This window comes from Pantherophis guttatus, chromosome 6 (genome assembly GCF_059756535.1).
Source record: "Pantherophis guttatus breed Tessera chromosome 6, ASM5975653v1, whole genome shotgun sequence".
NCBI classification, from domain to species: Eukaryota; Metazoa; Chordata; class Lepidosauria; order Squamata; family Colubridae; genus Pantherophis; species Pantherophis guttatus.
The window spans coordinates 12,083,147-12,110,137 of record NC_142068.1 but is presented as its reverse complement, the minus strand read 5'-3'; the positions used below and the strand labels follow the sequence as shown (position 1 = coordinate 12,110,137).

The window sequence follows — 26,991 nt, the reverse complement described above, 5'->3', positions numbered from 1 at the left end:
CATATTATTGAAATTATATTGCAGTTATGTTTTGCTGTCTGTGCATTAACTTTCCTGCAACCTGGGTGAGACAGACCATTTTCTAATATAAATATGCATTTTGTGGTGATTTGATGTTATAGAAATATTCTTCAGTTTACTGTAGCTTAACCTTCTGTAGTTACCTTTTTCCTTTACCTTGATGTTCTGGTTTTATTATTAAATAACTGAGTTAGCACTATTAAAAGAAGGTTTAGGTGAGAGTTATATATCAAAACTGTTGCAGTATATAAACTATCATACTTGTTAGTAGGTTGAGAGTACTATATACTTTATTGGGATTTTGCTGTGATAGTATTTAAACAAACAGCTTTAATTACTAGATTTCTTATGGCTATTACTACAGAGGTACTACATGCTTATATTTTAGCATCAATGCCCCCCCTTGTATTTTACCTCATGTACACAGATATTCAATCAAGAGACATAAATACAATAAACTGTTTTAATCTTTTTCTTTCACTTGTATGGACTAGTCCATTTTATTACTGTCACATAGTGACAGTAATAAACGACATATTTACTGTCATTTAGACTGCCTGAAATAATATATAACGCATTTGTGTACACTAAAATAGCAAGCTATATTAATAAGAAGACCAGATAATGAACAACTTTTATAAATTGGGAATGTTGTGTACTGTGAGGGTGTCAAAATGGTTTGTGGGTGTGCGATATCTACGTGGTATAAGTGGCTGTGTTTGATTTTGTGAGTGTGCCTGTCGATGTGCATATATTCTCCTCCCTCAGAAAGACAAATGTCCTTTTATATAATATCTTGGAAAAACATAACTTTTGGAATTTAAAACCATCTATTTCCTATGCGAGATTCAAAGAGTTGACTTATAGAGATAAGAGTCAGCTCCACTGCTAGAAATACACTGGATGTAAGATTACATTTCTGGCTTGATCCAAAGTATATAATTTATTTAATCTTCACACTAAATTAAGAGCTCAGTGGAAAAAAACATGTGTAGAGAATTTTTAGAAATCCTTTGGACCTTTAAAATCATAGCGAGATCTCATGATGCAGGTTGGAAGAGGCTAGGTAACTATACAAAAACTGAGGTGAGCATTTAAATACTGCAGCTACAACACATAATCCTATTTTTACCCTTTTTGAAGACAAAGAATTATATGCTGTTGAAGAATCATTTAATACGTTGCTATACTGATATATTATCTTATTTTTCCCCTGTGTTTTTTCCAACATTCTATCCATCCTTTGTTCATTTCATTTTTTTTTTTTTTTTACAAATAAAGTAGAAAGCCATTTACAATAATTTTGAATCTTTTTCTGGGACATTTTACCAACAGTACATGAAGCATCCATATTCCAAAAGGAAGTGTTAATTATGCCCAAAGTTATTTTGGATGAGATAATGGACTCTTCATAATTTTTAAAACAAATTTGCAAAAAACAAAACAAAACTGTGAACATAGAATAAGATAAGATGTAGTAACTGTTTATTCATACTAAACAATGCTTTTATTATATGCGGTATACCATTTGTATTATATTATGATTCTTAGGAAATATTCCCCCACCCTCCTTACTTTTGATTTCAGAAATTCATTAAATAGATGTGGCCTTTAAAAAAAAGAACTAGTTTTTTTAAAAAACTGTTAACTTTTTGAAAGCTGTTAACTTTTTTATTAGCTATTTGAATGTTTGTATTTTTAAGATCCTGAAAGTGTAACACTTGTATACACTTATTATTCTCTATTATGTGATATTAGTTCTACATACAGTATTTTTATTATGCTGGGATGAAATGAAACATATGCTGTCTATGTGTTTGTGTATATGTATGATATCAAAAGGCAAAGCTGAGATACTGCACACTATAAGTAATAATTTACTTGTCTGGATGAATATGTCTCAAATAAACACATTAAATTCCCTATAATTTTGGTCCATTAAATACAAATTATTCTTAGCTCATTTTATTCTTGTCTTTACATGGATTTACTGTATTAATTGCTTTTTAGTATACATACATACATATATATATGTATAAATATAATGCTGTTAGCTATATTGACCACAATATGGCTCTTGTATGACCCATCTGTGAGCTGGATTGTGACTATTATTTCTCTCATTGTTATAATATTTGCTTGTGTGTTGGTTAAGAACTGGGGGAAAAATGAATTTTCACTAAGGCATTTGGTGGCATCCTAAGATCAATTGAAAATGATAGATATTATGTTCTTTTCATGTAAATATCACTTTTAACATGTATAATAACATGTTTATTCTTGGTATAGTCTGACACTTTCTCACTGTCGGATTCCTTCTGAAAGACGTGGAAAGCATAAAATGCATTCATAATCTTGATTGATAATGTGTCATCAAGTCATGGTCAACTTAGTGACTATATAGAAGCTTTTCTTTATTAATGTCAACAAACTAATCTCAGCCATTTTAACAGGATTTACATTGGAATGGACCGTAGTGGACAGCTGTCATAAACTAGCCCTAATTATTTAGCATATGATTTATTCCCACTTTATTATCCTGCTAGAAGCAATAGCATAAACTCAAATTAATTTCATTTTTAATAGTTGCTTTTGGTGCGACTTAACTGCAAATATAATCCCTTTTAAGAATAGCTAGCTTTATAGATGTCTAATCTTATACATATTAACATGTAGCCAACTAGTGAAAGCTAAATACATTACTGAATTGTTTTGCTTTGGTTGACCACTAAAAGGGTATTTTTGAAAAAGCAGAATTCTCTGTTTGTCCAGCCAAAGTATGATATTAGACTAGACTGGACTGGACTGGACTGGACTGGACTGGACTGGACTGGACTAGACTAGACTAGACTAGACTAGACTAGACTAGACTAGACTAGACTAGACTAGACTAGACTAGACTAGAATAGAATAGAATAGAATAGAATAGAATAGAATAGAATAGAATAGAATAACAGAGTTGGAAGGGATCTTGGAGGTCTTCTAGGCCAGCCCCTTGCTTAGGCAGGAAACCCTACACCACTTCAGACAAATGGTTATCCAACATCTTCTTAAAAACTTCCAGTGTTGGAGCATTCACAACTTCTGGAGACAAGTTGTTCCACTCTTTTTTACCTCATCTTCAGTTCAAAAAAGATAACTTTTAATTAGATCATTGGTAGAATGTACTATTGCCTAGTTTTATAATATTATAAAGGTAAAGGTAAAGGTTCCCCTCGCACATATGTGCTAGTCGTTCCCAACTCTAGGGGGCGGTGCTCATCTCTGTTTCAAAGCTGAAGAGCCAGTGCTGTCCGAAGACGTCTCTGTGGTCATGTGGCCGGCATGACTAAACGCCAAAGGTGCACAGAACGCTGTTACCTTCCCACCAAAGGTGGTCCCTATTTTTCTACTTGCATTTTTTACCTGCTTTCGAACTGCTAGGTTGGCAGATATATTATATTATAGCTATGCCCAAAATGTTTTATACATTTATTCATGGCTATAAATCAGTATCAGGTTGGCTGGTTTGGGGTTACCAGTCAGACTTCATGGCTAACATTTAAATCTTAAATTTCCCACTCTCTCTCTGTATAAATGGGGCGTAGTACCTTCCCCGCGGTGTGATTGTGGGGTCCCATGTCAAACTGTAGATCACATCATGACTGCCTGGAAGCTGAAGGCATATACCGGTCTAGTATCTCTTTTTAAAAATATATAAATTATACTGCACTTCAATGCAGTATAATTTATGTTGCTACCGACAACCTCCCATCGACCCGTGCGCTCCCACAGAGAGGGCCTCCTCGAGGTGCCATCAGCCAAACAGTGCAGGCTGGTGACCCCCAGGGGGAGGGCCTTCTCTGTGGGGGCACCTACCCTATGGAACCAGCTGCCCCCAGAGATAAGGAGAATCCAAGACCTCGGTACCTTCCGCCGTGCCCTTAAAACTTTCTTTTTTCAGCAAGCCGGGCTGGCTTAACATATTTTTAAATATTTAATTGGTTTGTCTTTTTAAACTGGGCCAAATTAATATATATTCTTTTAATTGTTTTTAATGTTTGTATTGTATGTTTTTATCTGGCTGTACACCGCCCTGAGTCCCTTGGGAGAAGGTGCGGGATATAAATTTGAAATAAAATAAAATAAAATAAATAAATGGTTAGATGGTCTAGACATTGGTATTTGAACGTAGATTTTTAAAAAACATTTATATTTTATTGGGTTCTACTAATCTAGATGAAATGTTAATTTACATTGCTAGTCCATGTATGATATGCCATACGCTAAATAAATAAATTCCCACTGTCGGTTTCTATCGTTCTGCACAAAAACTTGTTCAGTTTGTTCTTGTGGGCATCTGATTGCCCAATATTACACTGATAGGGCCTCACACAGAATGTTATCCATGAGGTGATAACATTCATCTGTGAATGAGATTCATCCCTAATAGAATATCTCCCAGATATTTAGCTGTCTTCATTAACAACAATACTACATAAAACGCCATCTTTGCTTTATATGGAGTATAGTAGAGATCATTAGTTTGCATCCTTTTAAAACCATTGGGTTGAGCTGGATCAGAATGGGGAAAACGTACATGAAGAAAATTTGTGTAGCTTCATTTCCTTGTTGTGTTTCAGCCCAAATCATCTTCTCAAGCTTTTTTTTTTTTTTTCCTCCTTCTGTGAAGATGCTTTGGAGTGGGGAAAAAAAAAATAAAAGGAGAGGAAATAGGAAAATATCAACTTGGCACGCCTGCTTCTCTCACGCAGACATATAAATCAAAAGGGGCAGACACAAATCGCGAAACGCGAGGTAATGTATAGTTTGCGAGCGCTTCTCCATTGGAGACGGTTCATGTATGCAGCTGTTACTCATTTAATGTTAAGTAATCAAGTGATAAGACACCAACTGATCCGCTGTGGTTTTTTTTTTCCTGAAATATGCTTTTTTTTTTTATGGTCTAATCAGTTTGATGAGAGGCCAGTTCTCCTTAGCAGGATATGAAGAATTGGCATGATGATAAAATGTATGGTAATTGTGAAACCTGCATTTTTGATATTACGATTCAAAGCCAAATTACACATCATCTGGGATACTATGGATTTGCTTTCCTCCTGCTTTTTTTTTTTTTTTAAATCTGAGGCATGTCTAGCGAGCTCTAAGTTTGGGCAAAGAAGCAGGTCTTAGGACGCCATGTTTAACTTGACTGTCTGCTTTTGTGGGCTGAAATCAGATTGCATGTGGTCCCAACAACAATTTGTGGAGGAGGTGGGGAATCTTTCTGTGGGAAGCAGGATGGAAAAAATAAATACCATACTTTTCGGAGTATGAGACACACTTGTTTCCCTCCTAAAAGTGGGTGAAAATTGTGGTGCGTCTTATGCACTGAATGTTGCTGAAGCCCCGCCCACCCACCGGCCTCCACCCTTTGGCCATTTTTGGCCTCCGTGCATCGCGTTTTCGGCCTCCTCATGCCCCATTTTAGACCCAGGCTGCAGGGATTGCCACAGCACATCGCCACCGATCGCCACCTCCGGCGTTGCGTTTTCGGCCTCTGTGTGTCGCATCTTTGGCCTCGGCATGCCCTGTTTTTGGCCTCCATGCATCGCATTTTTGGCCAGTTCTAGGCGACAGGGATCGGCGGGTGGCGATCCCCGCCTGGAACCGGCCAAAAATGCGATGCATGGAGGCCAAAAACTAGGCGTGCGGAGGCCAAAAACGCGATGCGCAGAGGCGCTCTGGTGATCCCTGCAGCCTGGAACAGCTCATTGGCAGTATTCCGGGAGACTGATTCAACTGCCAATCAGCTGTTTGTGCTAAATCAGGCTGCAATAACATGGTGAAGCTTAGCAGGCTGTTTGCTGCAAGGACGCTAGCCAGATGAATACTGATGGATGCTGGTAGGCAGAGGCAGAATTTTTGTTTCTTGTTTTCCTCCCCGAAAACTAATGTGCGTCTTATACTCTGGAGCGTTTTATACTCCGAAAAATACGGTCCTTTTACAGGTTAAGCTGGAGTGTGCAATAGAAAACTCGGGTAAACTAAAAATTACCAGGAGAGCTCATAATGTATCTTCTTTGTAATGTGTCATCTGTATATTAATGCAGGAAATTCAATTAATGTTAGTTCCAAGCAATCTACTGGTAGTCCTCCATTTACGACCAAAATTGACCCCAAAATTTATGTTGCTAAGTGAGACATTTTTAAGTGAGTTTTGTCTCTTTGTACAACCTTTCTTGCCACATTTGTTAAGCGAATCACTGCAGTTATTAACTTAGTAACACAGTAGTTCGGTGAATCTGACTTCTGCATTTACTTTGCTTGTCAGAAGGCCACAAAAAGATGATCACGTGACTATGGGACTCTGCAACCGTCATAAATATGAGTCAGTTGCCAAACCTCTGAATGTTGATCACATGACCATGGGGATGCTGCAACATTGTAAGTATGAAAAATGGTCATAAATCCTTTTTTAAGTGCCGTTATATCTTCAAACGGTCACTAAATGAACTGTCGTAAGTCGAGGACTGCCTGTACAGTGTATTGTTCTGCACTCGTGGCAATAATGTTGTTGACCTCAGTGGGTGTCATTATAGTCTAAAATTGAACCATAGCAAGATGTGGTTACTGTTCATCCATCCTACCAGAGCCACGGTGGCGCAGTGGTTAGAGTGCAGTACTGCAGGCTACTTCTGCTGACTGCTGGCTGCCTACAGTTCGGCAGTTCGAATCTCACCAGGCTGAAGGATGACTCAGCCTTCCATCCTTCCGAGGTGGGTAAAATGAGGACCCAGATTGTTGGGGGCAAATATGCTGACTCTGTAAACCGCTTAGAGAGGGCTGTAAAGCACTGTGAAGCAGTATATAAGTCTAAGTGTTATTGCTATCATGGCTATTGCTGTCTCTGAAGCTTTAACCCTGTGTATGTTTATAGACTGGAATAGACATAGCAACAGATCAGCCAATGGGGACTGTTTGGATAGACATGATAACAGGTCAGCCAATGGGCACTGTTTGGAAACTGAAACATAGTATTTGTTTGTATGGGGCCATAAGAGACAGTTTAGAGTCTGGGCGTGGTTTAGACTTGCTGAACTGTATATAAGAGTTGGTTTGGCCTCTGTAATGGGAGCCTCTGTCTCTCTCTACTCTGTAATGACTTACTTCTATGAATATTGCTGCTGTGTTCCTGTTTTTGTATGCTGATTTGTGCTGTATGGTATTGCATATAAAGAAGTTTCTTATATGTAGATGAATCCTGCAGAATTATTTAATTGTGTATCTGATTGTGTGTGCTGCAACAAACTCTGACACCCTGACACTTAACTTGGCATGGCCGGCTAGGGAATTCTAAGAGTTGAAGTCCGCAAGTCTTAAAGTTGTCAAGTTTGAAAATCCTTGCAATAAGATTTGGAGTCATAAGTGTTGCTTCATTTCTCCTAGTAATGGGTAGGGAATATGAGAGATGCTGTGGAAGTTATACCATTATTCTGTTTATAATGTTATATTTAGTTTTTCTCCTATTACTTCTTTGGGATGTCTGTAAAGCACTAAGAGTCAGATATCGCTGGAGCAACATATAAACCCTGTCAAACAAACTGACAAGCAAGGAACAAATAAATAACAATTTTCACTACTTTGTTGTCAGACTAAGTAAAATGGAAGTTTTAGTAACATAATATCTGGATTCCACAGTACATGTACTTATTAGTTTATGACTGCATATCTTAACTGAAAACTACTTTTTTAAGGTTAAAAAAAAAAGCTTTTATATTCCCAAATATAAAAAGTGTGGAATCTGTTTAAAATCATCAAATATATCATTTATTCCTACAGAAGACACCATTATAAATGGCATATCTACTGCATGCAACCTAGGACTAACCCAAATGAAACATATGCTTGTTAGTCAACATGTTTGGTACTCTGATTCAGGGGTCTCCAACCCCCTGGCCATGGACCACTGCCAGGCTGTGACCCATTGGCTGTGACCCCTTCATTTGCATATGCATGGGATTTAGGTTATGCAGATGAAACTACCTCCCACCGCTGAAATCACAGAAGCTGCCAGTAACATTGCTGGTCTGCCGAACCCAAAATGTTGGAGACCCCTGCTCTAATTCATCAATATTGTAGTTAGATTCCAAGACATTGCATATAAAACATTTTAGATTCACCTCCTATTTATTTAGATAGACATCCCTTCATAAAAACGTTTTTCTACTTAGAAACCTAAACAGTTCAATCATGAATTCTCATCAGAACCATGAAGCTATCAAAATCACTATTAAAACTAACTTAAGCCATAAAGGTCAGACTGAAGAGGAAGGTCTGTATTCCCCCCCACTTTTAATGACTCTGCATTGGGGTGGAGTCAGGGCGACTGAATGGAGGTGAGCGTTTACTGGCTGGATGCCCTTCCTGACACCTACATGGAATTCACAGTAGATATTTTCTCTTTTCCCCCAGAGAATTGAAGTTGCAGTCTCCTGATTGTGAGGCAAGAACTTCACCTCTAGGTCACCATGCCACTCGCAAGAGGAAGGACTTCATCAATCTCCCCAAAACAGTATGAGTAGAGCAGGGGTCCTTAACCCCCAGTGTGTGGACTGGTCTGCGGTATGCCAGAAATTGGGATATGTAAACAAGCGAAGCCCCATCCATGGGATGCAGGCAGCATGCAAACCCACACCCTCTCCAGTCCACAGAAAAATCTCTCTCCAAGGAACTGATCCCTGGTGCCCAAAAGGTTGGGGGCTGCTGGAGTAGAGGATAAAGGTATCTCCAAAGGGACTATCCCTGAAAATAAGACCCTGTCTTATATTTTTTTGAATCCCGAAATAAGCGCTTGGTCTTATTTTTGGGGAGGTCTTATTATTTTGGGGTGCATGGAGCAAGACGATGTTTCTCTTGCTGTCTTTCCTGATTTCCAGCTCTGTCTCCCTAACCCTAACCAGAGGAAATGGCGGGGACCGGCTGCACATGTGTTTAAATATTTTCGGGGAGGACTTATTTTCGGGGGGGGGACTTATTTTCAAGGGAGGTGGACTTATTTTAGCGCATGTGCTCAAAAGCTCAATTGAGCTTATTATCAGGGGATGTCTTATTTTCAGGGAAACAGGGTATTATAAAGCTTGGAAGCAAAAATAGCAGAAGCTCTTACCTATATGCCCAACAGATAAAACTCGGAAAATGAAAGTCTCATTAAGAGGGCCTTTCCCGCTGATTTAAATATCTGGGTACGTTTACATCAAGCTAGGTGGTCCCTTAGCTAATTAGCAGGATGTTTAGGTCTAACTACTTAAAAGTATGCCCGGAAAACAATTAGCAACCAGTTGGCAGCTTGGTATAATCAAACTGAGAAATAACTGAAGCATAAATGACGGTTAGCAGTTTGACTGGCTCAGGCATAGTTGCAAGAGGCTCATTACACATTATTGTACATATGTTTCCTGTGCTATTACCTCCACCTGGCTATCAGGTTGGGAGTTGGAGCATACTCCCAGATGGCAGAGCTGTCTACTAAGGTGGAGTGCAATCTCATCCAGAGCAAACTGAAATAATACATAAGAGGTAGTCCTTGACTTGCAACTTTACATTTAGTGAAGTTGGAAAGACATTGAGAAAAGTGAGTTGTGACCATTTTTCACACTTACAACTGTTGCAGCATCCCCCACGGTCACATGACCAAATGCGGATGCTTGGAAACAGACATATTTATGATGGTTGCAGTATCCCAGGATCATGTGATCACTTTTGGTGACCTTTTGACAAGCAAAGTGATGGGGAAACCAGATTCACGTAACAACTGTGTTATTAACTTAACAACTGCAGTGATTCACTTAACAACGTTGGCAATAAAGATCGTAAAATAGAGCAAAACCCACTTAACAACTGTCTTGCTTAGCAACATAAATTATGGGCTCAATTTTGGTTGTAATTTGAGGACTACCTTTAATTCCTAACATAGATCACCCACTCAGACAATCCAAGAATCCTGAGAATCTAGTTTCCTATTGACAGGAGCCTCTCTGCCACGTCTTGATTTAATTTTGGCTTTTTCTTATACACCCAGTCAAAAGAATCACTTGATTTCCAGATGATAAAAGGCAAGTTTTGGTCACCACAATGTAAAAACGATATTGAGACTCTAGAAAGAGTGCAGAAAAGAGCAACAAAGATGATTGGGGGAGTGGAGGCTAAAACATATGAAGAACGGTTGCTGGAACTGGGTATGTCTAGTTTAATCAAAAGGACTAGGGGAGACATGATAGTAGTGTTTCGATATCTTAGGGGCTACCCCAAAGAAGAGGGAGTCAAGCTATTCTCCAAAGCCCCTGAGGGCAGGACAAGAAGCAATGGGTGGAAACTGATCAAGGAGAGAAGCAATTTAGAACTAAGGAGAAATTTCCTGACAGTTAGAACAAGTAATCAGCGAAACAACTTGCCTGCAGAAGTTATGAATGCTCCAACACTGGAAGTTTTTAAGAAGATGTTAGATAACCATTTGTCTGAAGTGGTGTAGGGTTTCCTGCCTAAGCAGGGGGTTGGACTAGAAGACCTCCAAAGTCCCTTTCAACTATTCTATTCTATTCTATTCTATTCTATTCTATTCTATTCTATTCTATTCTATTCTATTCTGTTCATTGTTCGCATTATTTTTGTTGTAAGCCGCCCAGAGTCCCTTGGGAGTTGGGCAGCATAGAAATGCGATAAATTAAATTAAATTAAATTAAATTAAATTATTCTATTCTATTCTATGAGTAAAATAGTACTTGTATCAGCATACCGATGGCCTTGTATTACCAAGCCCCACATGACCTTGTGCAGCTGTTTCATGAAGATATTGAACTTCATAGGATCAAGGTGAGGCCTGTGAAGGAACATAGGTCATTGGCCTAGGTCAGGGGTTGGCAACTTTAAAACTTGTGGACTTCAACTCCCAGAATTCCCCATCCAGCATGGTTGTAATAGCATGATTGGCTGAGGAATTCTGGGACTTGGAGTCCACAAGTTGCTAAGTTTGGAGTCCCCAAGCCTAGCTGCTGAACAGGTCCTCCATGGCCACTGAAAAACAGGGCACTCAAGGTAAAACAGCTGCATGAGATGGTTCAGAAGGAAACCCTGTATTGTAAGAGGCCCTGAGGCCCCCTTAGAACAGACAGGCCCCATTGCTGCTACCTAATTAGAAGACTAACTTTTTAATTGTTGTTAAAATTGATGTTGAGTCTGAATTTTCAGGTTCAGAAGCTAAAGAACGTGACCAAAATGAGTGTTCACTGGAACTCAAGTGTTATCAGAAGAAACTGTATCAATGGAAGAGGCACTTGAGAAGACGCAGGTACAGATAGTCCTCGACTTATGACCATAATGGAGCCTTATGGTCATACGTTACAATGGTCGTAAAGTGAGTCACCTATATGACCAACCCGATATTACAACCTTTTCTGTGACGGTCATAAAGTGAGCCCATTGTTCATCATGGGCTGGTTTTGCTGAAAACTGGAAGGAAATGCTGTTTTTGGCAAAACTGTTGTAAAACACGATCACGTGACAGTGGGATGGAGTGAATGGCTGGAAATGTGAGTAGGTTGCCAAACTCACAAAATGCAATCACATGATTATGGGGGAGGACAGCCATCAGAACTTTGGAATCTGGTCTTAAGTGCCCCGGGAGAGATCCATCGTAAATTTGAGCAGCTGGTAAGTGACCGGTCATAAGTCAAGGATTACCCATATAGACTAAGTCAGGTGACCCAAATCCTGAGTTAAGTAAGGTTTCAACAAGTCCACCAACATGTCACCGGCTATGCAGGGAGAAACAAAAATACTCAAGCCATTTATTTTATTTGCAAGACTTAGAAAATAACTCAAGCTTAGTCACGGCAATATGAAAAAAATGGTAATAGCTTCACGGGATCTTTGTCATGATAATTGTTCTCCTTCCCTGCCTGAAACTTTATTTGTATGCTGTATTGAATTATCTGGATAAAGATTGGACTAGAAACTGATTACCCCTGGATCAGAGGTGAAATCCAGCAGGTTCTGACAGGTTCTGGAGAACCGGTAGCGGAAATTTTGAGCAGTTCAGAGAACCAGCAGCGGAAATTTTGAGTAGTTCGGAGAACTGGCAAATACCACCTCTGGCTGGCCCCAGAGTGGGGTGGGAATGAAGATTTTGCAATATCCTTCCCCCAGGAGTGGAGAGGGAATGGGGATTTTGCAGTATTCTTCCCCTGAAGTGGAGTGGGAATGGAGATTTTGCAGTATCCTTCCCCTGCCATGCCCACCAAGCCACGCCCACAGAACCGGTAATTAAAAAAAATTGGATTTCACCACTGCCCTGGATCATGCCTGAAGCTGAATTTCATCTCAGCCCATCCACCTCATTTGGACAAATAAGCTTTTGTGTCTATGTTCTCCACATAGAAAGATTTAAGTCTGCACAGATTTATCGTGTGTACCAGTTGTATCTTTTCATGGATTGGGAGGCATTGCTCACGATCACTCCTGCCTTGGTCACCTCCTGTAAGGAGGTGCAATGTATCCTACCTGGGGCTGCTGCTCTTGAAGACTGCTCAGAATTTGCAGCTGGTCTGGAATGTAGTTCCACAGTTAGTTTGGATGAATCTCTGTATGCCCATGAACTAATCAATCCTGGGATAGGTTATCCACAATGACTGTCTGATCAACTTGAATTTTATATCCCTCTGATAGCTGGACTAAGACAGATCTAGATGATCAGGAACATTTAGATAAGACTGGGGAAAATAAAATGTTAAACTTCATCTTTTTTTGAGATGAAGTTCATCTGGATGCAAAAAATTAATAATACAGAAAGGTTTTTAGACCAAAGATCTTTGAGTTGCAGTGTGCTAATTTTCTATAAGAAAGGAGGAAGCTGTTTTGTTTGGATTGTTGTTTGACTCTTTGCATTATAATCTAAGGCAAAGATGCCTTCTCATCAAGCTCAGCTCTTGGTGATGTGGAATGAAGGGACCAAGCAACATTCCTGGGTCAGCCAGAGACAGTTTTATTGCACAAGGTTCAGAGCCAGATTTGTACCTGAAGCTTTGAACAACCCAAGAGCTGTGATATCCCTGTTTTTATACATTTATAAGACAAAGGATTCAGTGAGATCATACATTTTCCATATATGGTTACATACATCCGATTTTCCCTATATGGTTACATACATTTGATAATATGTTCATCTAATTACTTAAACCATTAATTTTAGTTTATAAAATTATCTTAGCCACACAACTTTTTCTTAAGTGCTCGGAGTTGCTAATGGGAGATTTACTACTGTCCTTGGGTAATAAGAGGTAATAAGTGACTCTTTGTTTCTTGTGGCTGTTTTGTGTATCTGATAGTGGGGCCATTCAGATGTCTTCCATCTGGCTGTCCTTCCCTGATGGCTAGGCCTCATCAGAAGATTTATTACCCTTAATGGGGTTTAACTGTTTGTTAATGTAATCTCCAAGCAAGCACTTTCCTCTCTTATAATAATGTGAATAGAGAGGGTCTTTTAGAGCTCATGTATCTGACTCTGTATTATTCCTTTCTTTTATCCACATTATTGGTAACCACATGGTTACCACCATGAAGTCTTCTTGGCAACATCAGCATTGCCTTCTTGTAAGAAATTCCTGACCTAAACTGCATGCTTAGAATTCCATGGGAATTTCCCGTCCAAGTACAAAGAGACTAGCATGCTTGGTTTCACAGTTTAAGCAAGGTCAGACTATGACTGTAGTACTTGCCAAGAAGACCAATAATTTGCCAGTGACCATCAGTTTGGGTGGGATTAAAAAAGAAACAGACAAATATATGGACAATACTGCCAGTGACTATTAATTCAATAAGAATAAAAGACAATTCATTTTACCGAGGGGTCCTTGGTGCTTTCTGAACTTGTTTTCTTGAACACACTTCATTACCAAACTAAGTAATGTCAGCCATGCTAGAAGGTAGAGGGGTTTGTTCACATTTTATGTTGTAGTGCAGGGGTGTCAAACTCAAGGCCGGTGGGCCAGATCCGGCCTGTGGGGTGCTTAGATCTGGCCCATGGGGCCGGTCTGGAAATATCAATGGACTGGCACAGGGTGCCTCTGCTGGCCAAAACAATGCATGGGGGGGCCGGGCCCCCGTGGCCCATTTTCAGCTGGCAAAGTGCTGCAGGAGGCTAAAAACAGACCATGGGGGGGCACGTGAGGTTCCCCCGCGGCCTGTTTTCGGCTGGCAGAGTGCTGCAGGAGGCAGTGGAGGCCAAAAACAGACCGCAGGGGGGGCATGTGAGGTTCCCCCATGGCCTGTTTTCGGCTGGCAGAGTGCTGCAGGAGGCTGTGGAGGCTGAAAGTGGGTCGTGGGGAGGCTGCACATGGCCCCCACTCCCCATTTTGGCCAGCAAAGTGCTGCAGGAGGCCATCCAGGCCAAAAGCTTGGCACGGGGAGGTGTGTGGCCCTCTGTGCCCTATTTAGGCTGGCAGGGTGCTACAGGAGGCATCCATCCAGTCTCCCCCCCCCACAACCAGCCCGTAGAGGAGAACTACAATGCTGATCTGGCCCTCGAAGAAATCCAGTTTGACCCTCCTGTTGTAGTGACTTGTTCTGTCAGTATTGGTGGGAGTGTTCCTGGTGCTTCTTTGGTTGGGTTTTTAAATATTAGCTTCTTCGGCATTTCCTTGATCAGAGTATTGTTTGCTGTTTGGTTGCTGGTCTAAGGTTAATTTGATGTTAATCTCTACTCATCTGGATGATGAGCTACAAATATTCTCTTCTACTGCTAATTCATTAAATGAAAAAAAAACATTCTTCTCATATAGTCTTTTTCAATTTGGTTGTTTTTAGATGGCTTGGAATTATGGGAATTGAAGTGGAATATGTATTTGTCAAATCTATTTTTGCCATATCAATTTGACATTGTTTTTTTTTTCCGGATCAACCGAATTTTGATCCACTGATTGTGACAGAAATTGATTGACCAGCTCATTGCCTGAGTGTGATGTTGTGTCTTGAGAGAGAGAGAGAATGACTGCCCAAAGTTACCATCTTTTCATTCCTAACACAGAACTAGAACTCACAGTCTCCTGGTGATTGGCCCATAGTCACCTAGCCAGCTTTCATCCCTAAGGAAGGACTAGAACTGATCATCTGGTTGTTGTGGCCTGCCAGCTGCCAGTGGAGCTGGCGGCAGACTCGGACAATGAGGAGGTTGGGGAGGAACTTGGGCCAGTTCTGGAGTCTGGGGAAAGCTCTGATGGATGCTCTGCATTGGATGCAGAGATAGAGCCAGGGCCGTCCGACATTTCCCAACCACCGGAGAGGCAGCTGCCTTTGCAGGCTGATATGAGTGAGGGGGAAGAGCAGCTGAGGCCTGTTCCAGATGTACGTATGCACAGAGCAGTGAGGAGAGATGAACAACAGAGGACAAGGAGTCGACTCGGGAAGCAAAGCACATGTGGACGCTGAATGGCCCCTCCCTGGCTGGGGAATAAATAGAAGGAAAGGGGAGTAGTTGTCGTAGGAGACAACAGTTCGTATTTCTGAAAATTTTGCTCATTGTGTTTCGTGCCACAAAGACTGCTTGCCAGAACTTAATTTGCAGCCTTTCATCTGGGAGCTCACGGCCTGGCAAGGAACTGATAAGGTCTGTTACTGAAGTTAACTCCTTGAAGGACTTTTGCTTGGACTTTTCGGTGGGTGAATACAATGAATTCACAAGAGGTAAACAAAGAGGGGTTTTTCGTGACCAGGTGTCTGTTTCTTGCTTCTGCTAAGGTTGGGTCAGAACACTGGTGATTGGCCCAAGATCACGTAGCTGGCTTTCATGCCTAATGTCAGACTAGAACTCAAGTTTTCTGATTTCTACCCTGATGTCTTCACCACAAATGCAAACTGGATCTCATAAATTTAATAGATAAATGAATCAATCAAAATACAGTCGGGGAAAGTTTCTATGTTCTCTTTACCTTTAGGGCTATCAGTGCTGGTGACACACTTGGATCACTTCTATGTTTGTATTATTTGACCAAGCCCTTCATAAGATGCCACATGAGGAGGTTGATCTTGTACTTTGAAATCCCGTAATATCCCTGTAGGCATTGATTTTCTACCTTCGATTTTACACCAAAGATTTCAGAACAACAACAGCAAAGAAGTTTTCGTGACAAATATTGTATCTTTCATCAGAATCTTCATTCTTCTGTCATAAAGCAAAAGGAAAATGTTATTTTTGTTGCTAAAATCGTTATTAGAATAGAATAGAATTCTTTTTGGCCAAGTGTGAATGGACGCACAAGGAATTTGTCTCCGGTGCATAAGCTTTCGGTGTGGAAAGTGAACAAGTGATAAATCACGATCATAATCATAAAATACAATCATCATAAATCATAAAATACAATACTTACTGATGGTCATAGGATACTATATAAGCAATCAACATAAATCATACTAGGATACTAAATAAACAGTCAATATAAATCCTAAGATACAAGCAACAAAGTTATAGTCATAAGAAGCTAGGGAAATAGGTAATAGGAAAGGTGAGAAGGTTAATAGTAATACAGCTTTACTAGATAGTTTGACAGTGTTGTGAGAATTAGTTGTTTAGCAGAGTGATGACATGGGGAGAAAAAACTGTCCTTGTGTCTAGTTTTGGTGTGCAATGCCCTATAGCAGGGGTGTCAAACTCGAGGCCCAGGGACCGGATCCGGCTCGGGCGGGTGCTTAGATCTGGCCAGTGGGGCCGCCCTGGGATCAGCGAAGGACCAGCCTGTGATGCCTCTACCAGCAAAAATGGAGCTTGGAAGTCAGTTTGTGCTGGCAGAGTGCTTGGGCCACCACAGTTACCCCCCCAACACGAGTGATGTCGAGCTGGCCACGCCCACCCTGGCCACGCCCACTCTGGCCCCCAAGGTCAAACACAACCCTGATGCAGCCCTCAATGAAATCTAGTTTGACACCCCTGCCCTATAGCGTCGTCCTGAGGGAAGAAATTGAAACAGTTTATGTCCAGGACATGAGGGGGTCGGTCATTATTAAGAAATAAACATTGGATTGTAGGTTGGCTACAGTTACTTTACATAGCAGAAACCTGTAAGATCATTCAGAAAAAAAAAAATTCTACCAGTGCTATTTATAATAATAGCTTGAATGTATAAAAAGTCCTAAACTTCACAAAGCTGATTTTTTTTTTTAAATTAATAATGAATTTTGAATCGAAGCACGATTGTTTGGATTCGTGGCACTATAAATTTCTTTGTCCTTACAAGAGTGCCGGTGCCAATGGTGAAACCACATTGGTTAAATGTTGCATTGGATAGCTGAGAGCCCAACGAAGCCATCAATGTTAAACCTCTTCCTTTGCAAATCCAAAGGTATATTTTATTACAGGGCTTATTGTAAAGGTCTGTATTTTTCAAAATGGCCATGTTGGTGCTATAAGTGGAGCGTTGAGAATGATCTTTTTCTATCATCTGTGTTCTTTAAACCACTTCTCTGCTGTGGCGATTGAAATTATTTTGCCTGTAAGTGTGCCATTATGTGTAATGACACATCCACGTTTCGACCTGATGCTTTTCGAATGCCATCTCTTAAGTGCTTCTTCGGAACTGACACATATCTGCTGCCGCCATGCAACTTTTCTCCTGATTGCAGCCACACCACAATTCTTAGGCTGTCAGCAAATGTAGTTCGGATGATTCTAAGAAATCCTTGTTTTCTTTCATTGAAATGGATTCCTTACCCTACTTTTTTCTCTGCAGATTTGTTCAAATTATTTCTCTGCCAGCCACTTCCCTTAATAAGTATAGACTTACTACCTACAGGTTGGAGAGTTTTGCTTTCAACTTCTACCCTGTTTCAACTTTTACCTGTTTCAACTTCTACCCTCAAAAAGATGCTATAGGGAACTGCACACCAGAGCAATTAGACACAAGGACAGGTTTTTCCCGAATGCCATCACTCTGCTAAACAACTAATTCCCACAACACTGTCGAACTATTTAGTAAAGTTGTTTTACTATTTTTCTTCTCATCCTTCCTATTACCTATCTCCTCCCACTTACGACTATAACCATGTTGCTTGCATCTTTACAATTTATATTGTTTTGTTTCCTAGTATGATTTGATTGCTTATTAGTAACCTACGACTATCACTAAGTGTTGTATCTTATGATTCTTGATGAATGTATTTTTTTCTTTTGTTTTTATGTACCCGTATTTTTTGGAGTATAAGACGCACCACCGTATAAGACACACTTTAGTTTTTGGGGAAGAAAATAGGAAAAAAAAAATTCTGCCTACCAGGTATTCATCTGGCTAGTGTCCTTAGCCTGGTCAACTTCAGGACATTAGTTTGCTCGCTGGTTTTGAGGTTAGGGCTGGTTGGGGCTAAAAAACAGCTTCTAAAGTACAGCTGATCGTCGGAGGGAGCAGCAATTAGAAAAGCAGACAGAACATGGCAGATCACTTTGCTTGCTTTGTGGCCGAGAGATAGCTTCAAAAGCACAGCTGATCATTGGAGGGAGCTCCAGTAACTGAAGCAGGCAAAGGGCGGAAGGGGTAAGAGTAGGCAGCAACTGTTCCGGGTAGCCAAGTGCGTTGTGTTTTCGGACGGTGATGTGCTTTGGCGATCCCCTTCAGCCTTGAAGAGCTCTCAAACAGAGCATTTGGAGGATGAAAACGTGACTCGCTGAGCCCAAAAAAACACAAGCCATTGTCTGTGGCAATCTCTGCAGCCAGGAAGAGGATGCGCGGAGGCGAAGGGTGGGGGCCGGCGGATGGGCAGGGTTACATTTGGGTATAAGATGCACCCAAATTTTCAGCCTCTTTTAGGAGGGAAAAAAGTGCGTCTTATACTCCCAAAAATACGGTACACTGAGAGCATATGCACCAAAGACAAATTCCTTGTCCAATAACACTTGGCTAATAAAGAATTCTATTCTATTCTGTCATCAGTTGGAAAATATCTGCATCTTTCCTGGCTTTGGATACTTTCATGTCTTTTTGGTCTAAAACAGTTGTAAAAATCAAAGATTTGCCTCAATCAATCTTCTTGGCTTTAGTCTCCTACTTTGAAGGCCTACCTGAGAGATGATTTTTTTTTTTTTGGCTATTGTTTTCAGAGTACAGGTAGTCCTCAATTTATGACTGCAATTGAGCCCAACATTTCTGTTGCTAAGTGATGTATTTACCCCATTTTATGACCTTTCTTGCCACTGTTGTTAAGTGAAAATGCAGTTGTTAAGTTAGTCACAGGGTTGTTAAGTGAATCTGGCGTCTCCATTGACTTTGCTAGTCAGAAGGTTACAAAAGGTGATGACAAAATCACGGGGCGCTGCAATCGTCATAAATATGAGTCAGTTGCTGAGCATCCGAATTTTGGTCACGTGACCACAGGGATGCTGCAACGGTCGTATGTGTGAAAAATGATAATAAGTCACTTTGTTCAGTGCCATTGTAACTTCGAACCTCACAAAATGAACTAGTCTAAGGCGAGGGCTACCTTTATACCGATTCTTCTTCTGATGTTCTTCTTTATTTATTTATTTATTCAATTTATATGCCGCCCCTCTCCGAAGACCCAGGGCGGCTCACAATACACTCAAAAAATCACTATAAAAACACTTAAAAATTAAAAACATTAAAAACATTAAAACCCATTCACACTATTCATGGCCGGATCTCGTCAGGTCGCAAAGCGAGATCAACGGCCCCAGGCCTGCCGGAAAAGCCAGGTCTTCACCACTTTTCAGAAGGCCTGTAGGGTAGGGATGGTTCGGACTTCAGGAGGTAACTGGTTCCAGAGAGCTGGGGCAGCCACAGAGAAGGCCCTCCCCTACGGGCCCGCCAGCCGGCATTGTTTAGCTGACGGGACCTGGAGGAGACCAACTCTGTGGGATCTTGTCGCTGGGAGCTATGCGGTAGAAAAGCTTCCTTTTTTAAAAGCTTTATTTCATTTTTCAGAGGATAAGAAGGTTGCACACATCTGAAGAACATAAGCAAGGGTCAATAATTGGAAAAGGTCGTGAAAAGAAAATCTAGGAGTTTGATACCGGTTAATCTAATATTTCTTAACTTGGGCAACTTTAGGATTTGTGGACTTCATCTCCCAGAATTCGCCAGCCATCATGCTGAACGAATGGTTGTAAATTGAGGACTACCTATTACTATTAACTATACATATTGAAATTCCAGAGTCACATGGTTACAAACTGCCCAGTGCCCCTGTTAGGTGAAATTCCATTTGAGTGGAATTTGTATAGCAGAAGCAATGGCTAAATTGCAGTTCTTTATGAATTTCTGCTTTGAAGTATATGGCAATATGAGCAGATCAGAGGTGGGATTCAGCCAGTTTGCACCAGTTTGGGCAACTTGATTGTTAACTTATTGCCCAGTTCGGAGAACTGGCTAATCCCACCTCTGGCTGGCCCCACCCCTCCCCGCCCTTCCCAGGAGTCCCCCCGCATGCCCCATTTTGCCTTCCAGGTTGGTGCAGGAAGTCTTCCAGGTCCAAAATGGGGCACGGGGGGATGTCGCACGGCCCCCCCGCACCCTATTTACCTTCCAGGGTGGTGTAGGAGGCCTTCCAGCCCAAAAACGGGGTGCGGGGAGCATCGTGCAGCCCCTCCTGTGCCCCATTTGCCTTCCAGATTGATGCAGGAAACCTTTGAGGCCCAAAATGGGGTTTGGGGGGACATTGTGTGGCCCCCTACACCCCATTTTGCTTCCAGGGTGGTGCAGGAGGCTTTCCAGGGTTGGGAATGGGGATTTTGCATTATCATTACTGTGGGGTGAGTTGGGAATGGGGATTTTGCATTATGATTGTTCATAAGTAAGTAGGAACCAGTAAAAGAGGAATGGAAAAATCCCTATCTGTAGATAGGTATTTTTCAGTCTTAGCAAGTTTAAGATGGGCGAACTTCATGCTGCCCGGGGAATTCTGGGAATTGAAGTCCATGCACCTTAAAGTTGCCAAAGTTGAGAAGCATGGGTCTACAGTAGAGTTTAGGATTTTCCATTCCTGTTTTATTTAGAGTTTGGTGCAATTAAATAAATCAGTTGTGGTTTCGTTAACAAATAGTGTTTAAAGCGATATGAACCATTACTGGACTTTTTGTGAAAACCTGAAATTAAAAGTTGATCTGGGCTTTGATAATTAAATAAGGGATTATGGAAATAATGTAGACAAAAGAGTTTGATATATTTTTTTTATTTATATCTGTACCAAAGAATGTTGGAAGTCATTCTTTTTCAGTTTTCCTTCTTTTCCTCTTTCTTTCTTAAACTTTCACTCTTTTTCTTTCCTGAGTCTTTTCTTTTTTCAAATCTGTTTTTAATTTGTTTATCCCTTAGCTTATATTTTTATTGATGTATTTTTTGATGTATGAAGAATCAAATACTCAGCCATTATAATTCTACATTCCTTATTTACAGAAATCATATCAAAATTTAGAATGAAATCCACTGGGAGCCATTTCATATAAGGCAGGCTCTGAGTCCCTCTAACCAAAAAGGGTTTATCGATAGAAGAGAATATTTGTAGCTCAGGGTTGAACTGTGGGGTCCTTGGTGCTCTCTGAGCTTGATGGTTTTCTTGCAGAAGTTTCATTACCAAACTAACTAACATCATCAGTACTAGAAGGGAGTGGAGTTTGTTCGTATTTTCATATACTAGTGGCTTATCAGGGGTGGGTTCTACTTACCTTTACTACCAGTTCGCAATGGGGCTGCGCGCGCGCTCTTCTGCGCATGTGCAGAAGCATTCTGATGACATCAGGGTCGGTGGGCGGAGCCTCCCTCCGGTTTTACTACCGGTTCTATAGAACCAGTCCGAACCGGGGGCAACCCATCACTGTGGCTTATTCTGTCAGCGTTGATCAGTTGCTTCACAAAAAGTGTTTTGATTGGTGCTGGGTCTCTACAGCAGTGGTGAAATTCAAATTTTTTTACTACCGGTTCTGTGGGCGTGGCTTGGTGGGGGTGGCAGGGGAAGGATACTGCAAAATCTCCATTTCCACCCCACTCCAGGGGGAGGATACTGCAAAATCCCCATCCCCACCCCACTCTGGGGCCAGCCGCGGTGGTATTTGCCGGTTCTCCGAACTACTCAAAATTTCCGCTACCAGTTCTCCAGAACGTGCCAGAACCTGATGAATTTCACCCCTACTCTACAGCCTCAGGCAGAGAAGGTCTATTCTGCACCTCTCCCTCAAATGTTCTTTAAAATACAGAGTTTCCCAGCATTCCTTTAGGAACCTCCAACATACAAACTGTGGTTACTCATCCTAAAATGAATCCTCTTTACCTGGAGCTTCAAAATTTGCTGTTTGCTGGGGAGGTGTGTAGCTAAAAGTCAGTCTGCATTTTTTTTTTTATTTGATTTATATGCCGCCCTTCTCCGGAGACTCAGGGCGGCTTACAATGCGTTAAGCAATAGCCTTCATTCTTTTGTATATTTTATACAAAGTCAGCTTATTGCCCCCACAAACTGGGTCCTCATTTCACCTACCTTAGAAAGGATGGAAGGCTGAGTCAACCTTGAGCCTTGGAGAGATTCGAACCTGCAGAAATTGCAGGCAGCTGTGTTAATAATAGGGTGCATTAAACCACTGTACTATCAAGGCTCTTGATTTAGTGTACATCTAACTTTGGGGATATTTCTCCATAACCAAACAAAAGTATATTTTCTGTGCAGTTCACACCCCTTGCTCACTGGGTCTGGATGTCACAAAGCCAAGCTCACATTTTGTAATTAACCTCTGCACCCCATTTTTGGCTGGTAAGGAGGCTTGAGTGCTGTCACACCCCCTGGCCATGTCCACTCTGGCTATGCCCACTCACCCACACCCACCCAGCTGGTCATGAGGGCAGAGAACCTGTTGTTAAATTATTTGAATCCCACCACTGGAGCAGGTCCTTTCTTACCAAAATAGTGTTAATAGTCATCCAGATTTAATACTACCACTACCACTAGCCATTTTTCATAGCTTTCAGATTAAAAGCTTTGCTAGCGAGAAGTACGGGATACGGTTGCTTAGTGGCTAAGACACTGAGCTTGTCGATTGAAAGGTCGGCAGTTCAGCAGTTCGAATCCCTAGTGCTCTGTAATGGGGTGAGCTCCCGTTACTTGTCCCAGCTTCTGCCAACCTAGCAATTCGAAAGCATGTTAAAAAAATGCAAGTAGAAAAATAGGGACCACCTTTGGTGGGAAGGGAACAGCGTTCCATGCACCTTTGGCGTTTAGTCATGCCGGCCACATGACCATGGAGACGTCTTCGGACAGCGCTGGCTCTTTGGCTTTGAAACAGAGATGAGCACTGCCCCCTAGAGTTGGGAACGACTAGCATGTATGTGCCAGGGGAATCTTTACCTTTACCTTTAGCGAGAAGTACTTCCTGGATCAACTCTTATTCCCTCTCAGGGGCAACTATCAATCATACTTCATAAAGAGCATAAGGGCCTGCTGTCCATGGTACTAGCATTTCAAAATGCAAAAATGTAAGTTTTTATGGCTTGCTGTAGTAATAGTTTTTGGAAACAATGTTCTCAGAAAATGGCTCTTTATGCATATACTTTTTAAGCTATATGACAGTGTGATAGGGTTATGAATGGGACACAACAAGATGTTTCTCTTTTTTACAGAACTATCCCAGAACTAACTTTTTTGAGTTAGTCAGAAGAAGCTGATGCTAAAAATTATATTTTCTTTTAAGGATCTGGCTGATATTATGGAAATCTAGAGACAGCATATGGGCCATAATGCTGATAGATATTCTAATCCTAACGGGCACAGAACCTGTAATTAATATGTACTTTTAACTTTGAAGAGTACAGTAATACAATGTCCTTGGAAATTGATTTATGTTTTTTTCCTAAAAAGTATGTATATATGTTAAATTTAATTTTACCGACAAAGAAATAAAGGGAGGCTACTATAGCTCTTCAGCTAGCCATACCCTTCTGGGGTATTAACCTCTAGGTCATAGGCTTCCTTCGCTTTGTCGGCTGTACCAGGGGGGAGATTATGGATTTTTGTGTTACTATTTATGAGCTTTCCATAAATTAGAGGACAGACTGTCTACAGCTCCCTGCCAGATCCAGCACATTACAGGTAGTCAGTCTGACTATAATTGAGCCCAACATCTCAGTTGCTAAGTGAGACAGCTGCTAAGGAATCACTGCTTATGTTGTTAAGTTAGTAACACGGTTGTTAAGTGAATCTCGCTTCCCGATTGACTTTGCTTGTCAGAAAGTCACAAAAGATGATCACATGACCTGAGACACTGCAACCATCATAAATACATGCCAGTGGTCAAGCGGCTGAATTTTGATCACGTGACTATAGGATGCTGTAGCAGTCATAAGAACTGGTGGCGGCGGCTGCGGGAGCTCCACCCACCCGTCTGGACATCATCACGTCCTGTTTTTGACACTCTGCGCATGGGTGGAAGGCCCTGCGCATGCGTGGAGGTGGTGGATGCGAGCGAATTGAGCGCGCACATGTGCACACTCACATTTGCGAACTGGTAGCGAAGGTAAGTGAATACTTGGTAGTACAGTGGTCTAAGGCACCCTGTTATTAAGCTGGTTATTAAGACCAGCTGCCTGCAATTACTGCAGGTTCGAATCTCGCCAAGGCTCAAGGTTGACTCAGCCTTCCATCCTTTCTAAGGTAGGTAAATTGAGGACCCAGTTTGTGGGGGCAATAAACTGACTTTGTATAAATATACAAAAGGATGAAGGCTATTGCTTAATGCATTGTAAGCCGGCCTGAGTCTCCGGAGAAGGGCAGCATATAAATCAAATTAAAAAAACAAAACAAAAAAAAACCCCACCCCTAGTCATAAGTCACTTTGTCAACGTTGTAACTTTGAGCGGTCACTAAATAAACAGTTGTAAATTGAGGATTACCTGTATAATATCATGATTCCAGGTTCTATGATTTTGGCATCATCCTGGTTAAGAACAAGCACCTACAATCCCAGGTCCTCCTCCTTGTCTCAGAAAACGAAGCATCTCTCTCTCTCTCTTTGTTATCCATTTCCATCTGTAGATGAAGATTTCTTCCCAGGGTTTCCACTGTTTATGGGTTATCTAAGTGACATCTGAATAAGGAGTAGTGTAGAAACATTTTCCAATCAAGCCTGTGTGTTTTTATGTCTAGGAACACAATGCTGTGGGTTGGTCCATAACTGAGAAAGGGTAGAGAGGCACCAAAGAGTTAGGACAGGAATTGGCTTTCAGATGGTCCACTATATCTAAGCTACTCCCCTCCTAGAAGAATGAAATATTTTGAGATATATTAAAAAAGGCAGGATGAAATATTTCCCCTAAAAGAGAAATAAAAATCTTAAGGGAGACAGAAACTCAGAGCCCCAGCTTCCTCCCCCTAGCAGATATTTTGTGGCCATTGGGCCAGCCTATCTACAAAACAAAAGACCTTCAGCTCCAGAGTGAATGGATTAAGACATGATCCTTCAGGACTTTATAGGATTAACCCACTACCATCTAGCAGCAGAGCTCACCACATTGTACAATCTCCTAAGAACATTGCATCAGCAGCCCAAACTTCAACCAAACGTAGCTCAGACAAAATCCTAGGATTTGTACATGGCCCCATGGGAGTCTGACAACAGCCAATAGAATACATGTTCTTGCACAGGAACAGGAAGTTCAAGTGCAAAGCCCAAGAGAAGGTATAAATACCCTTCCCCCTCAACTCAATGTGGTCAACTGCCCAGAACCACCCATGTGGTTCTGCTTCATCATTAAACCATCTTTCCAATCAGCCTCCAGCCTCCATTTTGTCTCCAGCTTGGAACTGAACCAGATGGATATTTTCTTCCAATGGGAGCAATTGGGCTTATTTGCAATAAGGACCCTCTGAGCTGCATCATTGCAGTTTGGATAGATTGTCAATCATCCAGGTCATGGTTGTCCCAAAGGTGCTTTTCAAAAGGCAGTTGGACTTCCTTGGTTTGTTTTTTCCCCCTTTGAAAACATTTTGCTTCTCATCCAAGAAGCTTCTTTAATGCTTGGATGAGTAGCAAAACATTTTTAAAGGAAAAAAACCAAAGAGAATCCAGCTGCCTTTTGCAAAACACCTTTGGGATATGTGTTTTCACATTTTTCTTCCACAATTCTTCATCAATTTCAAAACACATCTGTTCATTTCTATTCTCTGCTATTCAAATAGGATGAGGCAGTTTCTGAAGAATAAGGCTCGGGTCAAATGCTACCGGTTCGCACCAGTTCAGGCGAACCAGTAGTAAAAGAAATCTACCAGTTCGGGCGAACTGGTAGTTAAAAATCTACCAGTTCAGGCAAACCGGTAGTTAAAAATCTACCACTTCGGGCAAACCAGTAGTTAAAAAAGCTACCGGTTCAGGCAAACCGGTAGTTAAAAAGCTACCAGTTCGGGCAAACCGGTAGTTAAAAATCTACCAATTCAGGCAAACAGTAATTAAAAATCTACCACTTCGGGCAAACCGGTAGTTAAAAATCTACCAGTTCAGGCAAACCGGTAGTTAAAAATCTACCACTTCGGGCAAACCAATAGTTAAAAATCTACCACTTTGGGCAAACCAGTAGTTAAAAAGATACCGGTTCAGGCAAACCGGTAGTTAAAAAGCTACCAGTTCGGGCAAACTGGTAGTTAAAAATCTATCAGTTCGGGCAAACCAGTAGTTAAAAATCTACCACTTTGGGCAAACCAGTAGTTAAAAAGCTACTGGTTCAGGCAAACCAGTAGTTAAAAAGCTACCAGTTTGGGCAAACTGGTAGTTAAAAATCTATCAGTTCGGGCAAACCGGTAGTTAAAAAGCTACCGGTTCAGGCAAATCGGTAGTTTAAAAAAGCTACCGGTTCGTCTGAACTGGTATTTCTGACAATCAGCTGTGCCGCGTGGTTTATATTCGCTAGAAAGCAGGAAATCCTGCTTTCTAGCAAATCTAAACCACGCGGTACAGCTGTCCCCCCC

The 26,991-nt window shown here is 41.2% G+C and overlaps 1 long non-coding RNA gene across 2 annotated transcripts in view; it reads left to right on the top strand.

Annotated features, from left to right (window-relative positions):
- Positions 1 to 26,991, top strand: part of LOC117678153 (uncharacterized) — a 560,714-nt gene that overhangs the window by 940 nt on the left and 532,783 nt on the right. The gene's annotated exons all lie outside the window — the stretch shown is intronic.